The sequence below is a fragment of the Phalacrocorax carbo genome, chromosome Z (genome assembly GCF_963921805.1).
Source record: "Phalacrocorax carbo chromosome Z, bPhaCar2.1, whole genome shotgun sequence".
NCBI lineage: Eukaryota > Metazoa > Chordata > Aves > Suliformes > Phalacrocoracidae > Phalacrocorax > Phalacrocorax carbo.
The window spans coordinates 17,046,991-17,069,915 of NC_087548.1; the positions used below are offsets into that span (position 1 = coordinate 17,046,991).

At 41.0% G+C, this 22,925-nt stretch overlaps 1 long non-coding RNA gene across 1 annotated transcript; it reads left to right on the forward strand.

Moving 5' to 3' along the window:
* Positions 1-558: 558 nt before the first annotated feature.
* On the forward strand, positions 559-15,712 carry LOC135310444 (uncharacterized). Its single transcript, XR_010370507.1, has 3 exons — positions 559-1,887; positions 3,228-3,388; positions 12,585-15,712. It is a non-coding gene; the product is annotated as an uncharacterized LOC135310444 (long non-coding RNA).
* Positions 15,713-22,925: the final 7,213 nt, after the last annotated feature.

The following is a 22,925-nucleotide window of genomic DNA, read 5'->3' on the forward strand; positions in this document are numbered from 1 at the left end:
GCTGGACAACCAGGAGATGTGAAAGCATGATTGAGACCATAGTCTGCAATCACTGCCTCTCTTGAACAAAAGGCAAGATTCACAGGCCGTATTACAGTTTGTAGTATAGCACATACTAAATATAGTCAAGTTATGTAAAGCGGAACACTGAGGTTCTTTGGCACGTTTTCAGGATCTGTGCAGAGGAAAGGCCAGTTACTTTCACTTCAGAGCAATATGAATCATTTATCACTGAAAGACCCACCAAACATGATCAAGACCCTGCAGAAACCTGTGAGGAGTGAGAGTGTTACTGAAAGCATCAAAGCAACTGCACTCTGTGAGAGGCTCCCAGAAAGACTAAGGCATCTTCTCAAGTACTGACCCTGGCTTTCAGGGGCTTTTACCCCCCTGAAAGTTGTAAAATAATCAGTCAAGACACAAGTAGCTAGCACAGGAGGGACATTAGTATTGACTTTTCCTTCTGTTGCCTTTATTTTACCTTTCAATTTGGTAAGAGAGTAAAAAAGATGAGCTAAGCTTTCAAAAAGGGAACTGAAATGAGGAACAGTTTGATGAGCAGCACATGATGTGGCCTTAGTTCTCGGTAAGGAGCAATGGAGGGGAAAAAATGCTGGTACTGGTCCCAGCATCCCAACAGAACAAAGGTCTGTCCCCTTCATAAGGTCATGCCTGAAAGACTAGACAGGTCTGTGATTATTCCTTTCCTGTGGTAGCCATATTACAGCATTCCCCTTTAAAACAGCTGAAGTGCATACCAAAAGCAGCTTGTTTTGGAGGCAGGACTGTTTCTGGGGGCTCATGCCCCTAAGGCAGCCTGAGGGGGTGTGGGTGATGCTGTGGGCTATTGCAGGAATGAGGGGAGCAAGGGGGAGGGTTTCTAGGGATCTTGGCACGGTTTCATTTTTATCTGTTTGCTGCATAGTTGGAGAAGTTAGAGCTGACGCTTTCCTTTCTGACTGCCACATTTCTCCTCCTTAGACACCGAGGGGCCCTGAGTCCACATCAGCTGTGTGCAAGCAAATGCCCCTGAAGTCACTGGGAACTGCTGTTATGGCATCTGTCCCTGAGAGCATCATGAGTGGGATGTTGGGTTTTTACTGTTTACTGTATCTCTATTTCGGATCTCTCCTTGTCCGTGTAAAGTGCGTACATGTGTTTATGAACTGCTTGTTGCAAAGATAAGGGAATGTGGGGTGCTGGCCAATCCCTTTTTCCATTACTCCTTCGGTTTTTTTGTTTCCTGCTTCTCTTTTATGCTGCTTTTCTGCCTCCTATTTTGGGGTTTTTTTCTTTCCATCTCCTTCCTTCTATGGCAATGAGCAGGGTTTGCTCCACAGCACATGCCAGTCAGGTCCTGTGGGCTTTGCCCCCACTGCTTAATAAGAAATCTGTTAAAAAAAAAAAAAAAAAAAGAAGACAGAAAGAAATATTTGGTATCTAAAAGCAGCTTATATTAAGCCACACAGATACTATGCTTCATGCTCTAACATTAACTTAACGTGAAGCTTAATCAGAGCTGTGTATTTGGAGGGTCGTTATTCCTTGGCACTAAAGCAACCATTTCAGATGAGCACCAAAAAGAAGCATGTTCTGCACACTCCTGGTATGGAAGGAATAACACTTCTTTACTTTGAAAATACAGGATGCTATTGATTCCCAGTGTCTGAATACCTCTTTGCATTTGAAAAAGATCATGACTATGCATTTACAGTTGTCGTTCCAGGTCTGCACCATGACAAGTAGCAGGCTGGGACACCTGCCACTGGGTTACCACATCCTGGTGTGCTGGCACCAGATGGGGGACTCTGTGGCAAGCTGAAATGCTCGCTGGGCCACCAGCCAACAGCTGTCCTACCCCATACCCAACATCTCCCATCTAAAGAGGTGATGCATCTTTGAAGGAAACCTGGGTGTTCAAGAAGTGGTATTCATATTTATTGTGTAGTACAGTATGTCTTCCTGCACTAGCAGAGCTCCAATGTTACCACTTTGCTGAAAGCAAGAGTAGAAGGCATTACTCTGGTATCACCCTGGTATTTTTGAAAAATCCCTTCTTTTTGTGGTGTGAGTTATGCTCACTGAGGTCATTATGAGTCTCATGACTCAGACGGATTTTATACAAGATCTAGATTAATTCCTCAGCTTCTTTTGTGATTAAGTTAATCAATATAAATACATTTCTTTCTGTCTTAATACCTTAATGCATTTGCTTTTTTCTTTATATATGGATATGAATATTTTTGCACAAACTTAAATTCCATTTCCAGAAAATTCTATGATTATGGTTTCAATTTTGTTGCAAGGTATTTGTGTAGACATGTAGATCTATTTGGAAACTAAAGAGAACCAAGAAAATTTATAGAAACAATTGGGGTTGTACAGAAGGTTTATTTTGTTAGACGCATAAATTGACTTTCAGTATTTTGGGGGGAAAATGTGCATTGTTTTTCAAGTTGACCTTATACATTCTGGATATCTTACATTTTATGAAACAGCACCTTTCCAGGAACACATCATGCTGGGTATCAGAGTAAAGAGCTCCCCACTGGAGAAATCAGTATTATTTGCTGCAGTACTTCCCTTTGGGATTTCTTTATTTTGTTACATTTGTTGATGTTGTTGTGTGCTTTGGTTTGCAGTAGAAACAGATCTAAGCTGGTTTTCTTAAATCAGCCTTGATAATTTATAAGCTTGTGCTAGAAGCAAGGCTATCTTGGATTTTGGTAAATGCAGCAGGCTCAAAGGTAGTGTTATCAGTGAATAAATAGCTGGGTAGGTAAAAACAAATGTGCTTGGATTTGAATAAATGCTACAAAATACAGCTTAAACATCAAACAGCTGAAGTCTGTCTGCACAGCAAGAATGTATGCCAAGAAGCTTTGTGGGGCTGGTGGTACTTTCTAAGCACTGAGACCTGACATGGGATCAGGCCTGACTTTGCTTGGAAGTGGGGAATGGGAATCTCTCTGACTATTGCAGGGAGAGCAGCATCAGCTCCCTGCCACCTCACTGCCACTGAAACCATCCTCAGATAATTGTCCTGGGAATAGACAGTTTAAATCTGGCCTTTGAAAGCACTCTGCTGTGGCAGCAGGGAACAGAACGTTACTTTGGTGCCATTCTGGATAAAGAAACATTAACAATATATGACTCAGCATAAAGGTTAACATAGTTGGAAGGAAGCCAAGAAAATAGCTTTAACTCATTTCATTTTTCTCTTAAAGCCCACAACAGCAAATTAAAGTTCAAAGAATTCATCAAAGACCTAACTGCTGGAGTTTCACATGGTGATGCCATTTGCTGCGCATTAGGTTTCAGAAGGCTGCATTCCAGCACTTGAAAACAGGATGCTTTCTGGCTGATATCCTCTGGTACCCAAGCACAGGTATAATTCTGAATTATTTTCCTTCATTCATTAGAAAAGGAGAATTGTCATAATACCGTAAGCGACTGCTTTCAATTTATTGCCTGCCTAGGAATTTGAAAGCTGGGCTGATTTCATACAGTGAACAGACTTAAGACCTGGCCAGGAGGGACTTTGAGCTTACACCAGGTCTGAGCCAGACCCCATAAATGTGGGATGGAAAAGGGATGGGAAACCATGGGCACAATGTTGCTACCATTCTCAGTAACACCTACTGATTAGAGCATGGCCAGTCCCTGCTTGCTTGGCTTATCTGGGTAAGCCCTGGAGAGATACTGTTGGCTTCTTGAAGATTTCCCAGTCTTATTCCCAGGACATTGGCTAGCTCTTGACAGATGAAGCATGCAGCCACCTGTCTTCTCTCTCTCTGGCTCAGACACAGCTCACCAAGACAGGTGTCTCTGGAAAATCTTTGTGGTTTGGGTGCAGTTTCCAGCACCATGCTCCTTCCTCTCATTCTGGCTGCCTTTTGCACTGAACATAAGAGCTTGCAAGCCCTTTTCCCTAGACAGACCTGGAGAGATCTTGGGACTCTCATTATTTCCCAGTGGACTCCATTTCCATGTCTTCACAACAACCTGTACAATTCCTAAGGATATTTTCCAAAACAAAAACAAAGCTCCCAATCATTTCTGGTTTGTAGACTCTAATCCAGACCCACCACATCTTGCATTCAAAAGCCCTCTGGTTGCTATTTTATCTGCTAGATTTTTCCTGACAAAGAGGTTTTTCTTATAAATTAAATCTAGTGATTACGTAAGTATAAATTCAACTACCACAGTCTCTTAAAATATCTTTAATTAAAAATAAGGAAATTACATGTCCATCAGCCTCTGCAGGCTGAGGCCTCCAGCCAGCCCTGTCCTGACTGATGAAGAGAAGCAGAGGTTGTTTCCCGGCACTGCCAGCATCTCAGATGGAGTTTTCATCATCCTGGTTAGGTGACGCTCATATCCTGAAGCTTTGCTTCAGAGGTAGCTTGAGTCACCCACATGGCACAACACGGAGCTGGGCGGAAATATCTGAACTGGCTCTAAATGACTGCCCCCAGATACAGCAGCAGGGTAGCTATGTTGATGTGAAGGTTTATTATATTGCCCTGGACTTCCATTACTTGTTCTGCTTTGTTTCTCCAAAACCTTTAAACAGATCCCTAAGTTCAATGCTAGCGTGTCTGAGATCTGTTACTGAAGTGAGAACAGGGCTTTAGCCACACAGCACCAAGTACCCATTGCTGGCTGCAACCCCCCAACTACCACTCGCTGTCTATGTCTGCATCGTATCAACACATAAGGCAGCCTGCTTCCCAAACACAAACTGGAAATAATGCCTGGACCATTTTAAAACATTCAATAGAACTTAAAATGATCATTTAGCATGAATAAAATAATTATATATGGGTGTAACTTTTGGGCTTTGTTAAAGAAGAAGCTGCAACACTTGTCCTTAACCCAAGAAGCAATAAAAAGAAAACAGAGGACATTTATTTTCTGACGAGCAGGAACTCTGTAGTGCTGTCAAAGATAAGAAATTAGGAGTACCTTGATAGGCTGTGTTTGACTATAGCCTAGTAATGGCCTCTAAAACAGTAAAAATAGATTTTTTCACAGTTCAAAGAGCAGATGTATCTAGAATCAATTTGCAGTGAAGGCCAAATATTTAAAAAAAAAAACCAAAACACAAAATAACTCTAGGATTTCTTTCCTCCATTGTGCTAACAACGGTGACCTTTGGGACATTTCACGGAGGCCATCTTTTGTTTTGTGTTTGCTTTTCCTTGACTCTTTTTATAACTTCTTGCCAGTTACATTTTTTAATTTCTCCTCTGTTTACACATTTGAGTGGCAAGAGTGGGGGAGAATGCCTACATCTGTAACAGCCAACAGAGCTGAAGACCTTAGCACCAAATGCCATTTCCACACATTATGTTCAAGCATATCACTCCTGGTGTCAGAAAGAAAAGGCATAAAGCAGGTGTCCTGTGCATTTCTAGTGTCCAACAAATGCTGACCTACCAAATGGCCACATCTGTGTATCTTTCACAGAAACACATTCTCTGCCAAAAGGTTTCCTCTTGAATCAAATTTCAGAGCCCCTGAAAGAATAACTGTTTTTGCCTTTCAGATAGGTTCTCTATGATCATTTTCTCTGGAAGAGAGAAAGATAGAAAGATAGCGTAATTTCAGGATGCAAATCACAGCGCAAGCAAAAATTGCTTCACTTGGATTTTGCCTAACATGGGATTGAGGTCAGTATTAGCAATTCCATCATTTAGATTTCTGGGTTTTTTTCTTTTTTGCCAATGATGTTCACAGTCACAAAAATAATTTCAATTTCAATAAGGCATGAAGGCCTGAATGACACCAGTAAGTGGGTTAGCTGAAGAAAAGTGGTGGCACAGGGATCCCTGTGCCATGCACATGACGCTCTGGAAATACCCAAGCTCCTTCTCGGCTCTGTCCTTTGTCCAGTTTGTGAAGACAGTAAACTTTCCTGGTAGAACAATTCTTATAGCAGCTATAGCTATTCTTGCAGTGCGCTCCAATCTTAAAACTGCAGTTTACAGATCGCTGTAGAAATATAGCCTATATTTTAAACTAATCTATTTTGCCTTTTTGTAAAGTTCTCCCTATTGCCCTTACTGTTCACAAAAAGGTGATGTCCTGCACAGACCAGACTTTCAGCTACCATGTTGAAGATGAGATCTTGTTCCCTTTTGCAAATACTAAACCCTTCAGCTTTTCCTCGGATAGAAGTGGAAGATGTGCTTGCCCCTGTTAGGAAAACTGGTCTATGCTGGGTCTGTGCAATTCCTCATGGTGTCTCTCCAGCATGGGCTGTCTCACCTAGATGTGATATGTATTTAAAGAATGTAGGTTGCACTTTGAAAAGAATAAGCTATGGCAGATGTTCAACTGTAACGTTGAAATTAAATTCATTGGGTTGCCTAGGCATTGAGAGAGTCATAGAATCATAGAATGATAGAATGTCCTGAGTTGGAAGGGATCTTCAAGCATCACTGAGTCCAACTCCTGTCCCTGCACAGGACAACTCTAAATTCACACCGTGTCTCTGAGGGCATTGTCCAAATGCTTCTTGAATATTGCCAGGCTTGGTGCCGTGACTGCAGCCCTGGGCAGCCTGTCCCAGTGCTCCACCACCCTCTGGGGGAAGAACCTTTTTCTAATATCCAACGTAAACCTTCCCTGACACAACTTCTTGCCATTCCCTCAGGTCCTGTCATTGGTCACCAGACAGAGAGACCAGTGCCTGCCCCTTCCCTTCCCGCTGTGAGGAAGCTACAGGCTGCGATGAGGTCTCCCCTCAGTCTCCTCTTCTCCAGGCTGAACAAACCAAGTGACTTTACCTGCTTCTCATACAGCTTCCCCTCTAAACCTTTCACCAACTTCGTGGCCCTCCTTTGTACACTCTCTAGTAGCTTTATATCTTCAATGTACTGTGGCACCCAAAACTGCACCCAGTACCCAAGGTGAGGCCACACCAGTGCAGAGCAGGGCAGGACAATCCCCTCCCTCGACCAGCTGCGATGCAGGGCTTGGTGCACCCCAGGGCACGGCTAGCCCTCTTGGCTGCCAGGCCACACTGTTGGCTCACGTTCAGCTTGCCATCGACCAGAACCCCCAGGTCCCTCTCTGCAGAGCTGATCTCCAGCCTCTCCTTCCCCAGTCTGTCTGTACATTCAGGGTTGCTGGGCCCCAGGTGCAAAATCCAGCACGTGCCCTTGTTAAACTTCATATGGTTGGTGATTTCCCAGCTCTCTGATTTGCCTAGATCTCTCTACAAGGCCTCTCTGCCCCTGAGAGTGTCAACAGCTCCTCCCAATTTTGTGTCACTAGCAAACTTAATTAGTATTCCTTCAGGTCCTGCATCCAAGCCATTGATGAAGGCATTAAAAGAGTACTGGCCCTAAGATGGATCCCTGTGGAACCCCACTAGTGACTGGCCACCAGCCTGATGTAACCCCATTTACTATGACCCTTTGGGGCCGACCCATCAGCCAATTGCTCACCCACTGCATTATGTGTTTACCCAGCTGTATGCTGGACATTTTGTCCAAGAGGATACTGAGAGAGACAGTATCAAAAGTTTTCCTGGAATCCGAAAATATTATATTGACTGGCTTCCCTTGGTCATCTAGGTGGGTAACCCTGTCATAGAAGGAAATTAAGTTTGTTAAGCAGGACTTTCCCCTTGTGAACCCGTGCTGGCTGGAACCAATGACTGTATTGTCTTTCAGGTGTTTTTCAATAACCCCCAGAATAATCTTCTCCATACTTTTACCTGGAACAGAAGTGAGACTGATGGGCCTGTAGTTACCAGGGTCATCCCTGTTGCCCTTCTTGAAGATTGGAAAAATGCGTGCCAGCTTCCAGTCAACGGGGACCTCTCCAGATTCACAAGAGCACTGAAAAATCATTGAGAGAGGTCTCACTATGACATCAGCCAGCTCTTTAAGTACCCTCGGATCAATCTCATCAGGCCTCATAGACTTATAGGGATCCAGCTGGAGCAGCAACTCCCACACAAGCTTGGCATTGATTAGGAGTTTATAATTCCCACAGTCAAGGTTCTCTAGCCCAGCACTCTGGGCGTCCCAGAGCCCATCACTGGTGTTGAAGATCAAGGTGAAGAAAGCATTAAATGCCCCTGGTGTCTGTTCTGTTTGAAAAACAGTCTTTATCTTCAAGATAAAACTACTTGTTCCTGCTTTCCCGTCAGTTTATACTTGAACATACCACTTGCTTTTCCTCCTAAAGCCTTTTGTTTGAATTTTTTTAAAGGAGTGTCTGAATACAGGTAATAATACATGTGTTTTAGTGTTTGTCTGTTATTGCTATTCAACTTTATAGCCTGTAGAGTCAAGTTCTATGTGAATTTCCCCTAGATACTCTGTGAAACCAACAATTTTCTTTTTAAAACAACTTAGACATATAGGAACAGATTTACAAAGATATTTAGGTGTCTAAAGAGATAGGTACAGACCTAACAGATTTTGCTGAGTTATCTGAATGAGGTACATAACTCCTTTTTTAAGGTATAAGCAGCCTTGACCACATTCAAAACCAGAAATCTAGACTCTCAAGTTGGTCAGAAATTTTACCTAGATAATTATGAAAATTGGAGGGGAGGGTGTCCCTTTTATAATTATAGTTTTATTTAATATTTGGTTTAGATTGATTATTTTTGTCTGGGGATATCACAGTCCAGGTCTTCTGGAAACTTTGCCAGCTGAGTCACTATCTTGAATTATTTGTAACTGTCTGGATATTTTTCATGGTTTCAACATCAAGACCTCTAGACAGAGGTGAAATATTAATAAAGGGAGAAAACAGGACACTTTCTCTTAATAGATATTCCTCAGGTAGATATTCCTCGAGTAATCATGCCTTGTTTTAATTACATTAATACATGATGGATTTTAAAGTCATATTCTCCAGAGTGACACAAGGCATGAAAGCATGGCAGAGAAAGAAGAACAGGGCAAAGTTATTCAAGGAAATGGAGTCATCTACCATATTGCATGAAAAAGTCAGTCCTTCTCTGACAGGTAAACTTACACATGTATGTTACTGCACACAGCTGGACTATTTGTCTCCCAGTAGCATTTCTATTTGGAGAGCCTTAAGCTTTAAGTGAATCCAGAAGGAATGCTGCTCAAACCAAACTGCCTATTCACCCAGGAAATTAGGAATCTTTGCATCAGCTCTGAGTCACATGATCTTTAGAAGCTTGTATTTACAGATTCATAAGTTTCTTATTTTGCCACTGGGATGTTATGACTGAGACTGCTGTCTCAGTCTGGAGACAATACTAGGATTCATATTTTTCTCACTTACAGAAGTAGTGATGAAGTAGTTCACCCTCATAATGACAGCCTGACCTCAGTCTCTTCAGACTGCTTTCCACAGAATCACAGAATCACAGCTTGGGAGGGATCTCAGGGATCACCTAGTCCAACCTTTCTAGGAAGAGCAGAGTCTAAACAAGATGGCCCAGCACCCTGTCTGGACGACTCTTGAAGGTGTCCAATGTGGCCGAGACAACCACTTCCCTGGGGAGATTATTCCAATGGTTGCCTGTCCTCACTGTGAAAAATTTTCCTCTGGTGTCCAATTGGAATCTCCCCAAGAGCAACTTGTGTCCATTCCCCCTTGTCCCCTCCATCTGACTCCTTGTAAAAAGGGAGTCTCCATCTTCTTTGTAGCTACCCCTTAAGTACTGGTACATGGTGATGAGATCCCCTCTGAGCCTCCTTTTCTCAAGGCTGAACAAACCCAGCTCTCCCAGCCTATCCCCGTATGGCAGCTTCCCAGTCCTTTGATCATTCTGGTGGCCCTTCTCTGGACCCCTTCCAGCCTGTCCACATCCTTTTTGTGGAGCAGGGACCAGAACTGTACACAGGACTCCAGGTGTGGCCTGACAAGTACTGAGTAGAGCGGGATAATGACTTCTTTCTCCCTGCTGGCGATGCCCTTTTTGATGCAACCCAGCACCCTGTTGGCCTTCTTGGACGCAGCAGCCCACTGTACGCTCATGTTGAGCTTTCTGTCCACCAGGACCCCCAGGTCCCTCTCCACAGAGCTGCTCTCCAGCCAGGTGGATCCCAGTCTGTGCTGCACTCCTGGATTATGTTTTCCCAGGTGCAAGACCTTACACTTGCCCTTGATGAACTTCATAAGGTTCTTGTTGGCCCACTCCTCCAGCCTGTCCAGGTCTTCCTGCAGAGCAGCTCTCCCTTCTGGAGTGCCTACTTCCCCACTCAGCTTGGTGTCATCAGCAAACTTCATCAGGCTACACTTGATGCCGGTATCCAGATCACTTATAAAATATTGAATAACATTGGGCCCAATATCGATCCCTGGGGGACTCCACTAGTGACAGGTTGCCAGTTTGAGAAGGAGCTATTTACCACCACCCTTTGGGTGCGGCCTGAGAGCCGATTGCCCACCCACGGCACAGGCCATAACGCTTTAATTTCTCCAGGAAGAGGCCGTTGGGAACTGTATCAAAAGCCTTTTGCTCAGGTGGTGACTTGTTTTGAACACTAACAACACTGCAAGTCCCACAGAACTTGTATCGGTCCTTACCAATGTGGAACAATTCTTAAAAAGATGGTAATGACAATGTGCTGTGAAAAGAAAGTGATCTAGCCTTTGAAAATACAGAATTAGAGATTTATTGGCATTCATTTACAACGTGCCTTTAAGACTTTCCTGGAGTTTATAGACTTCTGTAATTGTTCCATGTGACTGACTATGCTGCTTTTCTGAAGTCATAAGGACAAACCAAAGATAAACCATTAGCAGTAACTGGGCTGCTAAGCAGTCCCTTGACTCATAACAAATACACATAATACCAATTTACTGAGGAGAAGAGAAAAACAAAAAAAAAGAGTGGTGACTATGATGGAGGATTTATCCTATTTCTTCATAGTGCAAAAGGCATTAAGATCAAACATCAGAAAACTACAGGGAAACACAACCATAAAGATCACATTTTTAAACAATTTTTTAAACAAAAGTATAAAATGTGGTTTCAGTCCTGAACTTGTCTGTGAGAATATGATTTTATGTCCATTTTATAGTAACAAATGAGTAGACGACATACAAGAGTTGGCACATGTGTGCAGACAACATACCCTCTTGCACGGGGATGTTAGGGCTATCTGCTCCCAGATTCTCCTGTCCATGTTTCCTGGATCTCAGAAGCCAGTGGCACAATGTTGCTGCTTCTATGCCCAGTGCTGCTGAACTGGGGCAGAGGCGGTTAAATGTTTTGCCTTTTTACTAGCCTGGTCACAGAGGATAATTTTCTCCAAGAGCTGCTAGACTCTGAGTCAGAAGTGCTAGGCAAACAGCCCTGTACTGAGGACAGACTTCCTTCTATCCACAGCATTTTCTAAAATCATAGATCCTGTGTTTCAAAGCTCTTGAAAAGACACTTCAGGTTGGCAGGGAACAGGAATGTATGGCATGATTTCTGCCTGAAGAGCCATACTAAAACAGGCTAAAGGAGTGGAGAGAAGGAGTGTGAACATAAAAAAAGCTCATAAGATGAGAGCAGCATTACTTCAGCTCAGCAACAAATAACTTTGAGTATGACATTTCTGCAAATGGAAAAGGACATGCCTGAAATGAGATAAAGGGATGAGGACACTTCGCTGGGTAAGGAAATGGGCCAGAGTAACAGAGCAGATGAGAAACATCAGTCTGCTGGTAGTGGGAAGGATACGGTTGTGAACAGGCAGCTGTTCACAGATAGATATGGTTCATCCAGTGGGCCATATCATAATTTGTCATCCTTGAAACTGTCAACATGATGAGAGAAGTGGGTGATGGATGGACTGAAAGTCATTCAAAAACAAATGTCAGGTTTTTCATGTATGGTAGAGAGCTGAGCAGGCTGGATGATGGAGACAGCAGAGGCTCCGTTACATGGGGATCATAAAAAGTAGGACAGGAAAGGATTTCCACCCAACACAGTCAACTAGCATGAAGCCACAGGAGAAGGTAGAATAACTGAGAGAGTGGACTGAAGCTTCTGGATAGAAGAAAGGCAGGAGAACAGGGATATTTTGTAAAGCAATCAAAGCAAGGCAAGAGTGTTGCTAGAGCAAAGTTGACTTGGCAGTAGAAGGCAGGAGCATGGAGGATAGGAGGAAGGAGCTGGATGCTGTATTCTTCAGCAGACATATGATAATGGGAATATTAAAGAGGAAATGACACCTGGTACAGCTCAAAGTGAAGATACTGGCTGAATGCTAGTGGAGTTTCTCATGCTCAGTCTGAGGTTGTTAAATATTTGCATTAACAAACTCGGCTTAAAAGGTAGGAGAGTGAACAGGAACAAATGACATTCTGTACTTGAGTAACAGATGGGAGGAAATTTATTATTTTGGGGACATGCAAGGCCTGGGAATAAAATACAGGACCAAATAAGAGAGGCTTGTGATCAGTTGGGAATATCTCAAGAAGGAAGAAACCCACATATGAGTTGACCACAGGATAACAATTACATTTCAAAGTAATGCATTCATAATAAAAGGCAAGAGCATTCCCAGGATTTATCCAGAGAGAATAAATTTTTTTCTTATTGTGCAAGATATTGATGATAATTTGTTTACTTTGTGCTCCAGTCATCCATGTTCAATACGGATTCAAAATGGACCAAACACAGAGACTGGATACTTACGTGGTCAGAGGACTTCAATTCTCAGCTGAGGACACCAGAAAGCCTTGACTAATCCAGGAAAATAAAGTCTGAATGACCGTTGAGACTATGCTCACTGTGTGTAAATTTCTAACAAGGGGGAAACCAGCAGAGAAAAGGGCTACTTACGTTACAAGACAATACTGGCACAAGAGCCAAGTATTTAAACTCATTGTGTAGACATTTTGGCTGAAAACCATGAATACAAAAAAGTGATGGTGTAAAAAGTGTTGTATAAAAAAGTCCTTCTAGAAGCAAAGGGCTAAAAATTTCTGATTTTACTAAAATATAAAAGACCCTTTGATGGGTTGCTCTTAGGTGTTTTAGATCAACAGATGTTGTAATTCTTATTGTCTCTGTGGAATTTTCCCTTTTCACCTCCAACACATCTTCAAGTCTCCATTCAAAACTCACTGTCACCTCTAGCCTACACTCCTAGTTTTCAAGTGTTGTCTTCTATGGGAAATATCCCTTACCTTTCACACCCAGATAATTTCCATTAGGAAACTCGGTAGCCCAGCTTCTGTGGCCAATCTTTTTATTTGCATCTTCTTTCCTCTGGCCATCTGCTGTCACATTAGCTGCTAGTTTTATTTGCCTAGTTCCTATGCTTAAAGAAAAAAAGATTGAAAATTCCTCTAATTCCTATAATTCTGGTCTCTGCAGCTGGCCTGCAAGGCTTTGGTCTAGATCAGCTCTGTCTCTTTGTTCAGGCTTGGCAGCCACTGCTAATCTGCAATGATCAAAGGCAGGAAGATTCCAGCACACCCTCATCCCCAGACTTCTGGCCCTGTTGCAACATAGTCCCTGAACAGCCCCTAAAATATGGTCCTCTGGGCTGTGAGGTATTGTACACCCACACAGAGGCTCGCTGACTTCTCTGCATCTCTGTCCATGTGTGATATATAGCTTTCCTTCCATAGACAGGGCACTCTGTATAGGAAAAAATTCATGCCACTTGGAATTCTCCAGTGGTAGAAAAAAACAAGAATTGGACCTGCACAGCCTTTTGTATCTCTGCAACACATAAAGCTGTTCTGAAACATGTTTGTTTTGTTTTTGTTTTTTTTTTTTTTCCAAACAAACGCAAATCTTCCTTTTACTCGGCTTGTTTTTTGCAATATAAATTCAGGTTTTGTCTTTCTTCCAAGACTGTGTGATGACAGGGGAACTGCTGAATGATGATGTCATGGTAGACTAAAGAGAATACAATTGAGCAATTTGACAGGAAACCTGACTTTTGGTTGGACTGTGCACAATCCTTTGTTTTTGAGTGTTTAACCACTCCAATACAGTGACTGATATTTTTGCCTTTTCAACTAAGGCATGACAGGTCACAGTAAAATTCCTAAAAACTCTTCAGAGTTTCTCACAGGGTAAAGAAGGGACAAGAAAATTCAGTGTAAAAATGGTTCAAAAGGCCATAGACTCTCACTTCAATATATAACATGTTTAAACTGATCTAACTGAACAAGAACTCATTTAGTCTAAAATACTAAAGTAATGTCAGGTAGGAAAAGACATAACAATCCTTGTATTTCCAAAGTAAACCATCACATAGAAAATTCTTCAGTGTTCATAAACTGGCAAAAAATTATACTTTTTAAGTCCCCTTCAAGTCCACTTTTGAAATAGTCCACAAACTGTGTTTCTAGACATAATTAAGAAACAGTGTTTAATATTCTGGAATATAGTATGGATGTCTGCTTGACATTTCTGGAAACTATACTTTTTTCAAAAATTGAAAAACAACTGGATTTAATTATTGTTTTATTAAAGGAAATATGCTATTTGAATGTTCTTCCTATAAAGAACTATCACAACTGCAGTTCCTGATCTGATCACTAGTTATTCATTAGCAAGGTGGTGATACCAATGGGCCTAAAAAATCTATAAGACATATGATCATAAATTTTCAATGTGAAGCCACCCAGCATCCAAGAAAGGCCAATAGCTGTTAAAAAACATTAAGCTCTATGCTGATAAATGTATGTTCCTTGCTTACTTTTTCCACACCAATACCACCTCTGGCATTTTTTCTAACATTACGTGTATCGCATTGCAAAGTCTACTGCAGGTTCCTATGAAACAGCCATGTACTTAAGCCTTTAAGAATGAAGTACTAATATACACACTATACTAGGCTACTTACCCCTCTCTTCTTATGTATCCAGCTATGAGGACTGAGACTTACCTTCTGAAGCAAAGAACTCCACAGGTTTACAATTTGATTTGTGGCATAAAAGATATTGGGGTGTGTGTATGTGTCTGTGTGTGCGTGTGTATGTGTGATACCATTTTCTTTAGCTTAACTTGATTGACACCTATTTTTGTGATGGCTTCAAAACAAAGATGTACTCCTGGTGGAGTCTCAAAAAGATTTCTCTCCTTCTCTGTCATGGGAAGAAGTGGACAGCTGAGTCAACATAAAATTCCTGTTCAATATAAAATTTATTTAAGTTTGATTTTCCTCTTTAAGGGAAGAAAATTTTAAAACTGTCGGTATAATCTAAAGCAATCTTCCCATTTTCATGGGAGGCTGTGTTCCCTTTCTTAAGGTATTTATGTGTTTTGACAAATTCCACCCAAAGTGCATGTGTTATATTTTTTATGGATTTAACTATGGAAAGAACAACACCTTTACAAATATTTTGAGGTGTTTGTACTGTAATGAACACTTAAATTATCCATTGTTCTATTTTTTATGTCTGTGAATATATGATATTTTTTGGTCCCCTGGGTGATTCCTACATTTCTCTTTTTTCTTAATTTTGTTTATGTCTTCCTTCCATTTTAGTTCTGGGAGTCAAGGAAATATCTGTATCCTGTTTTATTGGATTTATTTACTACATTGAAAAGATTCATAGTTAGATACAAAAATTTAGACAGTTATGTCTATTTTTATTTTCTTCTGTATTCGTTTAAACTGCATGAGAATTCTTTTTTGAGAAAATCCTAACAGCTACCTGTGTGCCTTTGACAGCTGAAATGTTGCTTTTGAAGATAAAATACAAATGTAAGTGCTTTTGTACATGCAACTGCACTACTGAAATAAATGAGACACATCATTAAACTAATTAAATTGTGTATCCTTTTTTGTCTTAATTTTTCTTTTTGTCTTCCTTCCCTACTAAAATGTAGAACTGAAAAATATCATAAAGTCTAGTTTGCCATACCATAATATTTTCAGCTTAGTAATTTGCTCTCTGCAGTCTACTGAGTATTGATATTCCTGCTTGTCCTTATAAAAGTGTGTATAAATACTGTTTTTCTTCCTGAGCCCCATTCCACTTTGAAAGAGGCATGAGGATGATAGTTTTTTTTGCAGACTGAGAGTAGATATAGCTGCTGATAGATGAAAAATGGAAGCAATCATTTTGTCCTGAACCATGAAAATATCCCCAGATTTTTAATTTCCCATAGAACACAAAGTCCAAATATATCAATTTTTAAAAACTTTGAGGCATCTGCTTTTTATGTTTCATTATGTTGGCTTGTGAAATATTTACCTGGAAGGGCCAGATGGGACATTCAGTTCAAACTTTTCTGAAACATTTTCTTTTAAAATATTCCACATGCTTAACCTTTCAACTTGCACCTTTCTCAGAACTGGAAAGAAGAAAGCAAGGTGAGACCTTGTCTCATGGCAGCTGTACATATATCTTAAGACAGGAAATGGAGGAGACTGTGGTGAGGCAGCTATACATGAGTGTGTGAAGAGAAAAGGAGCTGTTGCCTCACACCTCCATACCTCACTCCTCATTTCGAGGAAGCAGGGCAGCACATTTCTCTGACAGCTGCTGGTTGGGCTGGTACTGGGGATACACATTGGAGCAGCTGAGGACATACAGACAGTGTGGGATGAATCTATGAGACTGCAATATGCCGTGGGACAGGGGCAGAGAAGCACTGCTGGTGGCACACTGAAGCAGTGGGACCAATCCCACCCCAGACCTATGCTGGAAAAAGGTATCTTGTGTGTATGTCTAGATGACAGTCCCGACTAAGTTGCACAGCCGCTTCCCATAGGTGAGGGGGGAGACAGACCAATAGCTAAAACTCCACTAACCAGGAATTAATCACATTTGTGATTATCAAAAAACACAGGCTGGGCTCTGTGAAAGACTGTATAGGAACATAGCCTGACAAACTCTGAAATCTAATCAATTGAAACAGAACTATAATATACTATTCAGTTAACTCCTTTCCAAATAATTCAGTTGATTTAATAAAATAGGCTTTTTTTCTTTATTGAACCACATTATTTTGGGAGAAAATATCATTTAAATTATTAATTTCCTCCCATTAAGTAGTATCAACATTATCCACTTCCCAGGATCAAAGTTCTATTAGGTGTATTGGATCAAACTCTCAGCCCAATTGTCTTTTCCTTGCTAGTCCTTTCCTTGCTGATAATTTGTCCCTCTATACTCACTTGATATGACTTAAAAAAAAAAACATTCTTTTTTTGGTTTTCCACAGCTACCTAAGTAAGACTAAACTCTGCTTGACTGCAGAGAACAGAGCAAAGTTCTGTTCAAAGAGAACGTAACTCAAAACTAATGCAGCAATATGTGATAAGGCTTAGTTAATGCCTACGTGGTTATGCTGTATGTTCTTGAGCATGCTTTCCATTTTCAAGTGCGCAAAATGCACAGTAATGCAGGTATTGCATATGGAGCCAGTCCATATTTGCATCTATCATCTGACACACTCTGGGTGATATTAAACCTCAGCTTCACCAGTCACTGTTTCACAAAGAACTGAAAGAATCAACAGAATATTTCTGAGGACTTTTTGACTGAATTTATATAAAACACACCTTCCACTTCTCATTATATAAGTTAGCTGATATTTACTTTTCATGCTCAGAGATCACCAGCAACGAACGTCATCCAGAGAGCAGTCCATGCACATCGCCAGGCAGCAACTTTGGAATCCGCAAAGGCAGCGAGGTCCTGGTTTCCCTGGTCACCCTCTGTAATGCAAATGCACCTGCTGTGCATTGTCAGAGACCTGAGGGAGAAAGATTCATAGTCCTTGCCTTTGCATTCTTAGGTCATGCTTTGAGTAAGTAGATTAGAAGTTGTCAAAAGGTTTAACACTAGGCATGGGTGAATTGAAGTACCAACAGAATCAGCAAAATATGTGGGACCAAAATCAGGTATATTCATCGACTCTGATGTTGGATGGCAGTTTGGCAGAGCACGGGCTGACTTCTTGATTGGACTATCACATGATAGGGTGCGATAAGGAGATGTTCCTGCTCAGGAATGAGTCCTGGACACTTTTTGTGTCCATTTGCAGCACAATCGGGAGGACACTGATGATGAATGGCAGGTCTGTGTCCTGCTGTTTGAGCAGCACCAAACCTCAAAACTCAAGTTTGAAGTGATCTGGAGGTTTTAACATGTGACAGCAAAATATAAATCACAATTTAATGGTTCTCTTGGTGTTCAAAATTATGAACTCAGTGCATGAGGGAACAGCCACTTACAGTTAGTGTTAAAATTTTAAAAAGAAAAAAAAAAGGCAGAATTTTAAAATAAAACTTTCACCTCCATATAGCAAAGATAGTGGCCAACTGTCCAGGCAAGTTCACTTCTAAGTCATATCTTTACTCTAATTTTTGATTATGTAACAGTTACCTGTGAGAAATTGAGGAGGAAGACATGATCTGTAACTTTTCTGCTGTTAGATCTCCTGATATTTCCAGGAGATCCTATCCTGCAGGTGAAAACACACAAAAATGTATTTCTCTTCCTTTTTGGAAAACTCTAGGCTGTTGCTTGAGCTTTCCCATTTCCATTTCCATTTTTTTACTGGAAGTCTCTGTTTATTTAAGTAAATTTAAATGATCCATCAGATGAATCATTGCATTTTAAATGCTGGCAGGAGGGGCATTATGAAAGGCACCAGTTTGCTTAAGGTCCCTTAAGTACGTAATCTGCAAACTCCATACAATTTCACAATTATAGCTGGAGTGCAAATGATTGAGTAATGAAGACACTAAAAAACCCACAATAATTTGGCTTCATTAGCCAGTTCTTTCCATAATAATAATAAAAAAACCTATATCCATAAATGACAAGGGATATATATTTTATTATTTGCATTCCTTTCATCTTGATATTGGGACAATATAGAGTAAAAGCCTATTAGACTTCTTGTGCTTGCACTTCAGGTACTGCAGCAGTCCTGAGTGGATTGAGATACTGAACATCCCCATGATGTTGCCACACCACTGGTAATTGTGGTGAGGAACACTCCAAATTTATCAGCCGCTGCCTCCCTCTGGATAATATTGCCTCAGCTTCATTAATCACCAGTTTCCTTGAGCAGGGCCTCACTTTCAGAGCTGTGTGGGCTGATCTATGAGGTTGCAGACCTGATTCTGGTACCATGGGTTGTAGTTATTTCCTCCAAGAAGACTCATCCCCAAGAAGGAACTGCTTAGATTGTAACAGAGACAGAGACAGAAGTGGCGACTATGGTGAAACCAGGCCAACCTGCAGTAGGCACAGAGCAGAACCTGAAGGGTTCAGGGACCGGAAATTATCATCTTAGTGTTATAGATTATTGGCAGATCCCATCACTAATAAGAGTCTGCAATGATCCACAGGCATTAATCCTGCTTGGATGGTTGCATGAAGAACAATACGTGAAATGCTGTGAATATCTTATAAAGATCCCCTGGCCATGAAGAGAAGTTGATGGTGGATTATTTATTAACTGTTAAGTTAAGCACAAAGATAGCTAAGAATCCTGACATAAGTATGTCACACTTCATCCACCTGCTCCAATGTGGGATCCTCCATGGGCTGCAGTATGGATATCTGCTCTGACATGGTCCTCCTTGGCTTCAGGGGGACAACTCGCACCACCATTGCCTTCCCCAGGAGCTGCAGGGGAACCTCTGTTCAGTGCCAGGAACACATCGTACCCTCCTTTTTCACTGATCTTGGTGTCTGCATACTTGTTTCTCTTGTATGTTCTCAATCCTTTCTTACACAGCTGCTACACAGTGTTTTTTTACCCTTTCTTAAATATGTTATCACAGAGGTGCAAGCAACATCACTGATGGGCTCAGGTTTGGCCAGCAGTGGGCCCATCTTGGAGCTGGCTGGCATTGGCTTTGTTTGAAATGGTTGCAGCCCCATGTCTTTTCTCAGAGACCCCCCACCCCTGCAGCCCTCCCCACAACTAGAACCTTGCCATGTAAACCCAATGCAAGCACCAAGAAAACGAAAACCTCCACAGACTTTCTGGAATATCAGAACTGGAAGGTCTCTAATCATTAACTTGCCTGTGATTTATGAGGTTGCAACTAAAGTGTTAATATACTCAAGAACTGTCATCAGTTTTCAGAGGGAATACTGTTCACCTGATAACATATATTGGAAGTCAAATTCCTGTTCAGAAATCTCTAAGTTTCAGTCATTCACCCAAAAAGACCAAACTGTACCAGTGTAGGCCCAGTAACAGATCACCCAGATCAAGTAAGGAGCAATAAATACTCAAGGTAAGCAAGTCACAAACAATTTCATAACCATGGAGGTGCAACTGCCATAACAAACACCATTTAAAATCTCTAGATTTGTCAACTAAATGAGTCAATCATTGTTTAAAGAGAGCACGATTTGTTAATAATGATGAGTGATAAATACACTCTATTTAGTGGTTCAGATTGCATAATCATCTCAGCTCTTTGGTCAGCCAACCTGGAAATTTAATGAGACACCTGAACCTCTTGCAACGTTGGCAGCGTTTTCTGCTTTGGCTAAATCAGAAATACATGAAAATATCTTTCTGCTGATGTTTTGGTACTTCTGACAGTAAGAGCCACCAAGAAATGAAGATGTAAAAAGACATGAGGTTTGAAGACCTAACTACAGGAAAGGATAAATTTTGATTCAGCTCAATGGATGGTTAATGATATAACATTAATAATTTCATCTGAAGTATTATGCTGATTTCGGTAAGCCTTATTTCCATATTTCCAATGTAAAACTCTTGCATCATCCCTTAAAACATCCAGACAACATCTAAAGGACCAGCTGATCTTATCTTGTCCAGGCACTTTTATATTGCTTTTCTCGAATATATCTCCAGATTGGCCTATGTATCCAGTTTTGCCACCCATAGACTACAGTGCTCGTGACTGAACCTGCATTAGGATAGATGAACAGAACCTATTGACAAGATCTGCAGTGGCTGAGAGGTTACAATTCAATAAAAAGCTTTGAATATCTTTCACATGTCATGGGTGACTGACTCCTGATTTAGGTGAACAGGGACATCTGTGGTTTCAGTCTGGGCTGGTTTTTATGTATTTTCTGTAAGAACAGCTGTACTAAAACCAGCATCTTCTTCAGCTCATTCAGCTGAATCAGCAGATTGAGACCACCTGAATATTCCATGTCAAAGTCCACCACAGGAAACAAATAAGCACAGAAGTGAAACTATAAAACTTAACTTATTTGGGACTTCTTCCTTTTTTGTCAGATCAAATGAAGAATGTTAGATTTTGCTTAGAGCCTATGGAGAAGACATAGCTTTGCAAACAGAATATTCATTCCAAATAAAAATAAGAGCTTCATAAGTTTTAAAGAACCTCATCTGAGTTTTACACTGTAACCCTCCTCTCCCTTACAAAGCCGTCTCTTGAAGGAAAACTGCACACAAGACTGTATTAGCAAGTTCATAACTGGTAGATAGGTAGAAGTGACCAATCCCACCAGCTCAGCTTTATAGCCCCCCCTACAGCACTGCCTATTTCAGTGCAAGAGAGACATGGAGAAACCATAGTGGCTCCAGTGAAGGGCCATTACACTGGAGCCATGCCAGGACAGGACAGGCAATGGGAGCTGGGTTTGCTTAGCACAAACAGGATAGGGCCAAGGAGGGACCTCACTGTTGTCTTCAGCTACCTAAAAGGTTGTTACAGGGATGACTGAGACCAATTCATGCTAGAAGTACACAGGGAAGGTAAAAGGCAATAGCCACATCCTCCAACAACACAAACAGAAACAGTTTTTGCAGTGAAGATGGCTAGGCATGACCAGGTTGCCCAGGAGGCTGTGCAATCTCCATCCATGACAATATTCAATATTCACCTGGACAAGGCCCTGAAAGAACATCAGCTAACTTGGAAGGTGGTCATGTTTTGAGCAGATGGTTGGATTACAGACCTCCAGAAGTCCCTGCCAGCTTAAATTACTCTGTGATCCCATGACTTGGTTAGAAATTAGGGTTGTAAAATACAACGATATTTTGGGGCCTCAACAAACTTGAAGAAAAAGACTTTAAAACTTGAAGTCAAGTCCCCTCAATCACAAGAGATGTCTCAGCAAAGCATTCAAAACTCATTAGCATGATTTCATCTTCCCCTGAAAAAAAAAGTCAGGAAATGATGAAAAAACATTGTTTGTGACTTGTCTTCTGGTTTTTTTGGTTGGTGTTTTTTTTCTTTTGCATCATACCACATGATGAAATTCTTATTTACAGTCCTCTTAATGCTGTTTCCAGGACCTGGGGCTTTTCCAGCAAAATACCAGATATTGAAAATATCATAATCAAATAAAAGTAACACTGAAACATGCTTTTTCTCAGGTCCCTATCTTTAATTGAAATTACAGTTCCTAACTCATGAGAACAATAAAGTGGGTAAAACCCCACATTAGATTGTGGTGGCCTCAGCTAGCTGTAGTAGGGAAAGGTTTCTTAGGAGTTACATGGGAATATTGTGTTACTGGTTGCTATGATGTACATGTGAAAATCCCTCTTAAATTAACTTATTTTTTCTTCATATGTACTTCCCATAAAATTACCGTGTTTCTGCACTGGCTATGGAAAACTGCTGCTGACACGTTCTACTTAAACAGATGCATGTGCATAAATATTTAAATGTAACTGAGGAGATCATAGCAAATACTTTTCTAGTGTTTTATATTGTGTTTTATGTGTTTTAGTTTAAAAGAAATGTCAGACAGCTTTTTTTTTTTTGTACTTCATTCCATGAAAAGACAACTCTTAACACTTAAAAACTTAAGGTCTCGTCACTTTTAAAAACAGTTGCAGCCCTTTGCTATATTAAAGTGAAAGGAAATAAATAAATACAAATATAGCCTCCTAAACTGAGAATGCCACTAAAGACACTTGCTAAAAGTGAGCCAGGCTGCTCTGAAAGGAGGACTTAAAAATAATTTTCTGAGCAGATAGTATCTTCTTGTCCAATGTGAGTTAGGATAAAAAGAATGGTAGAAAG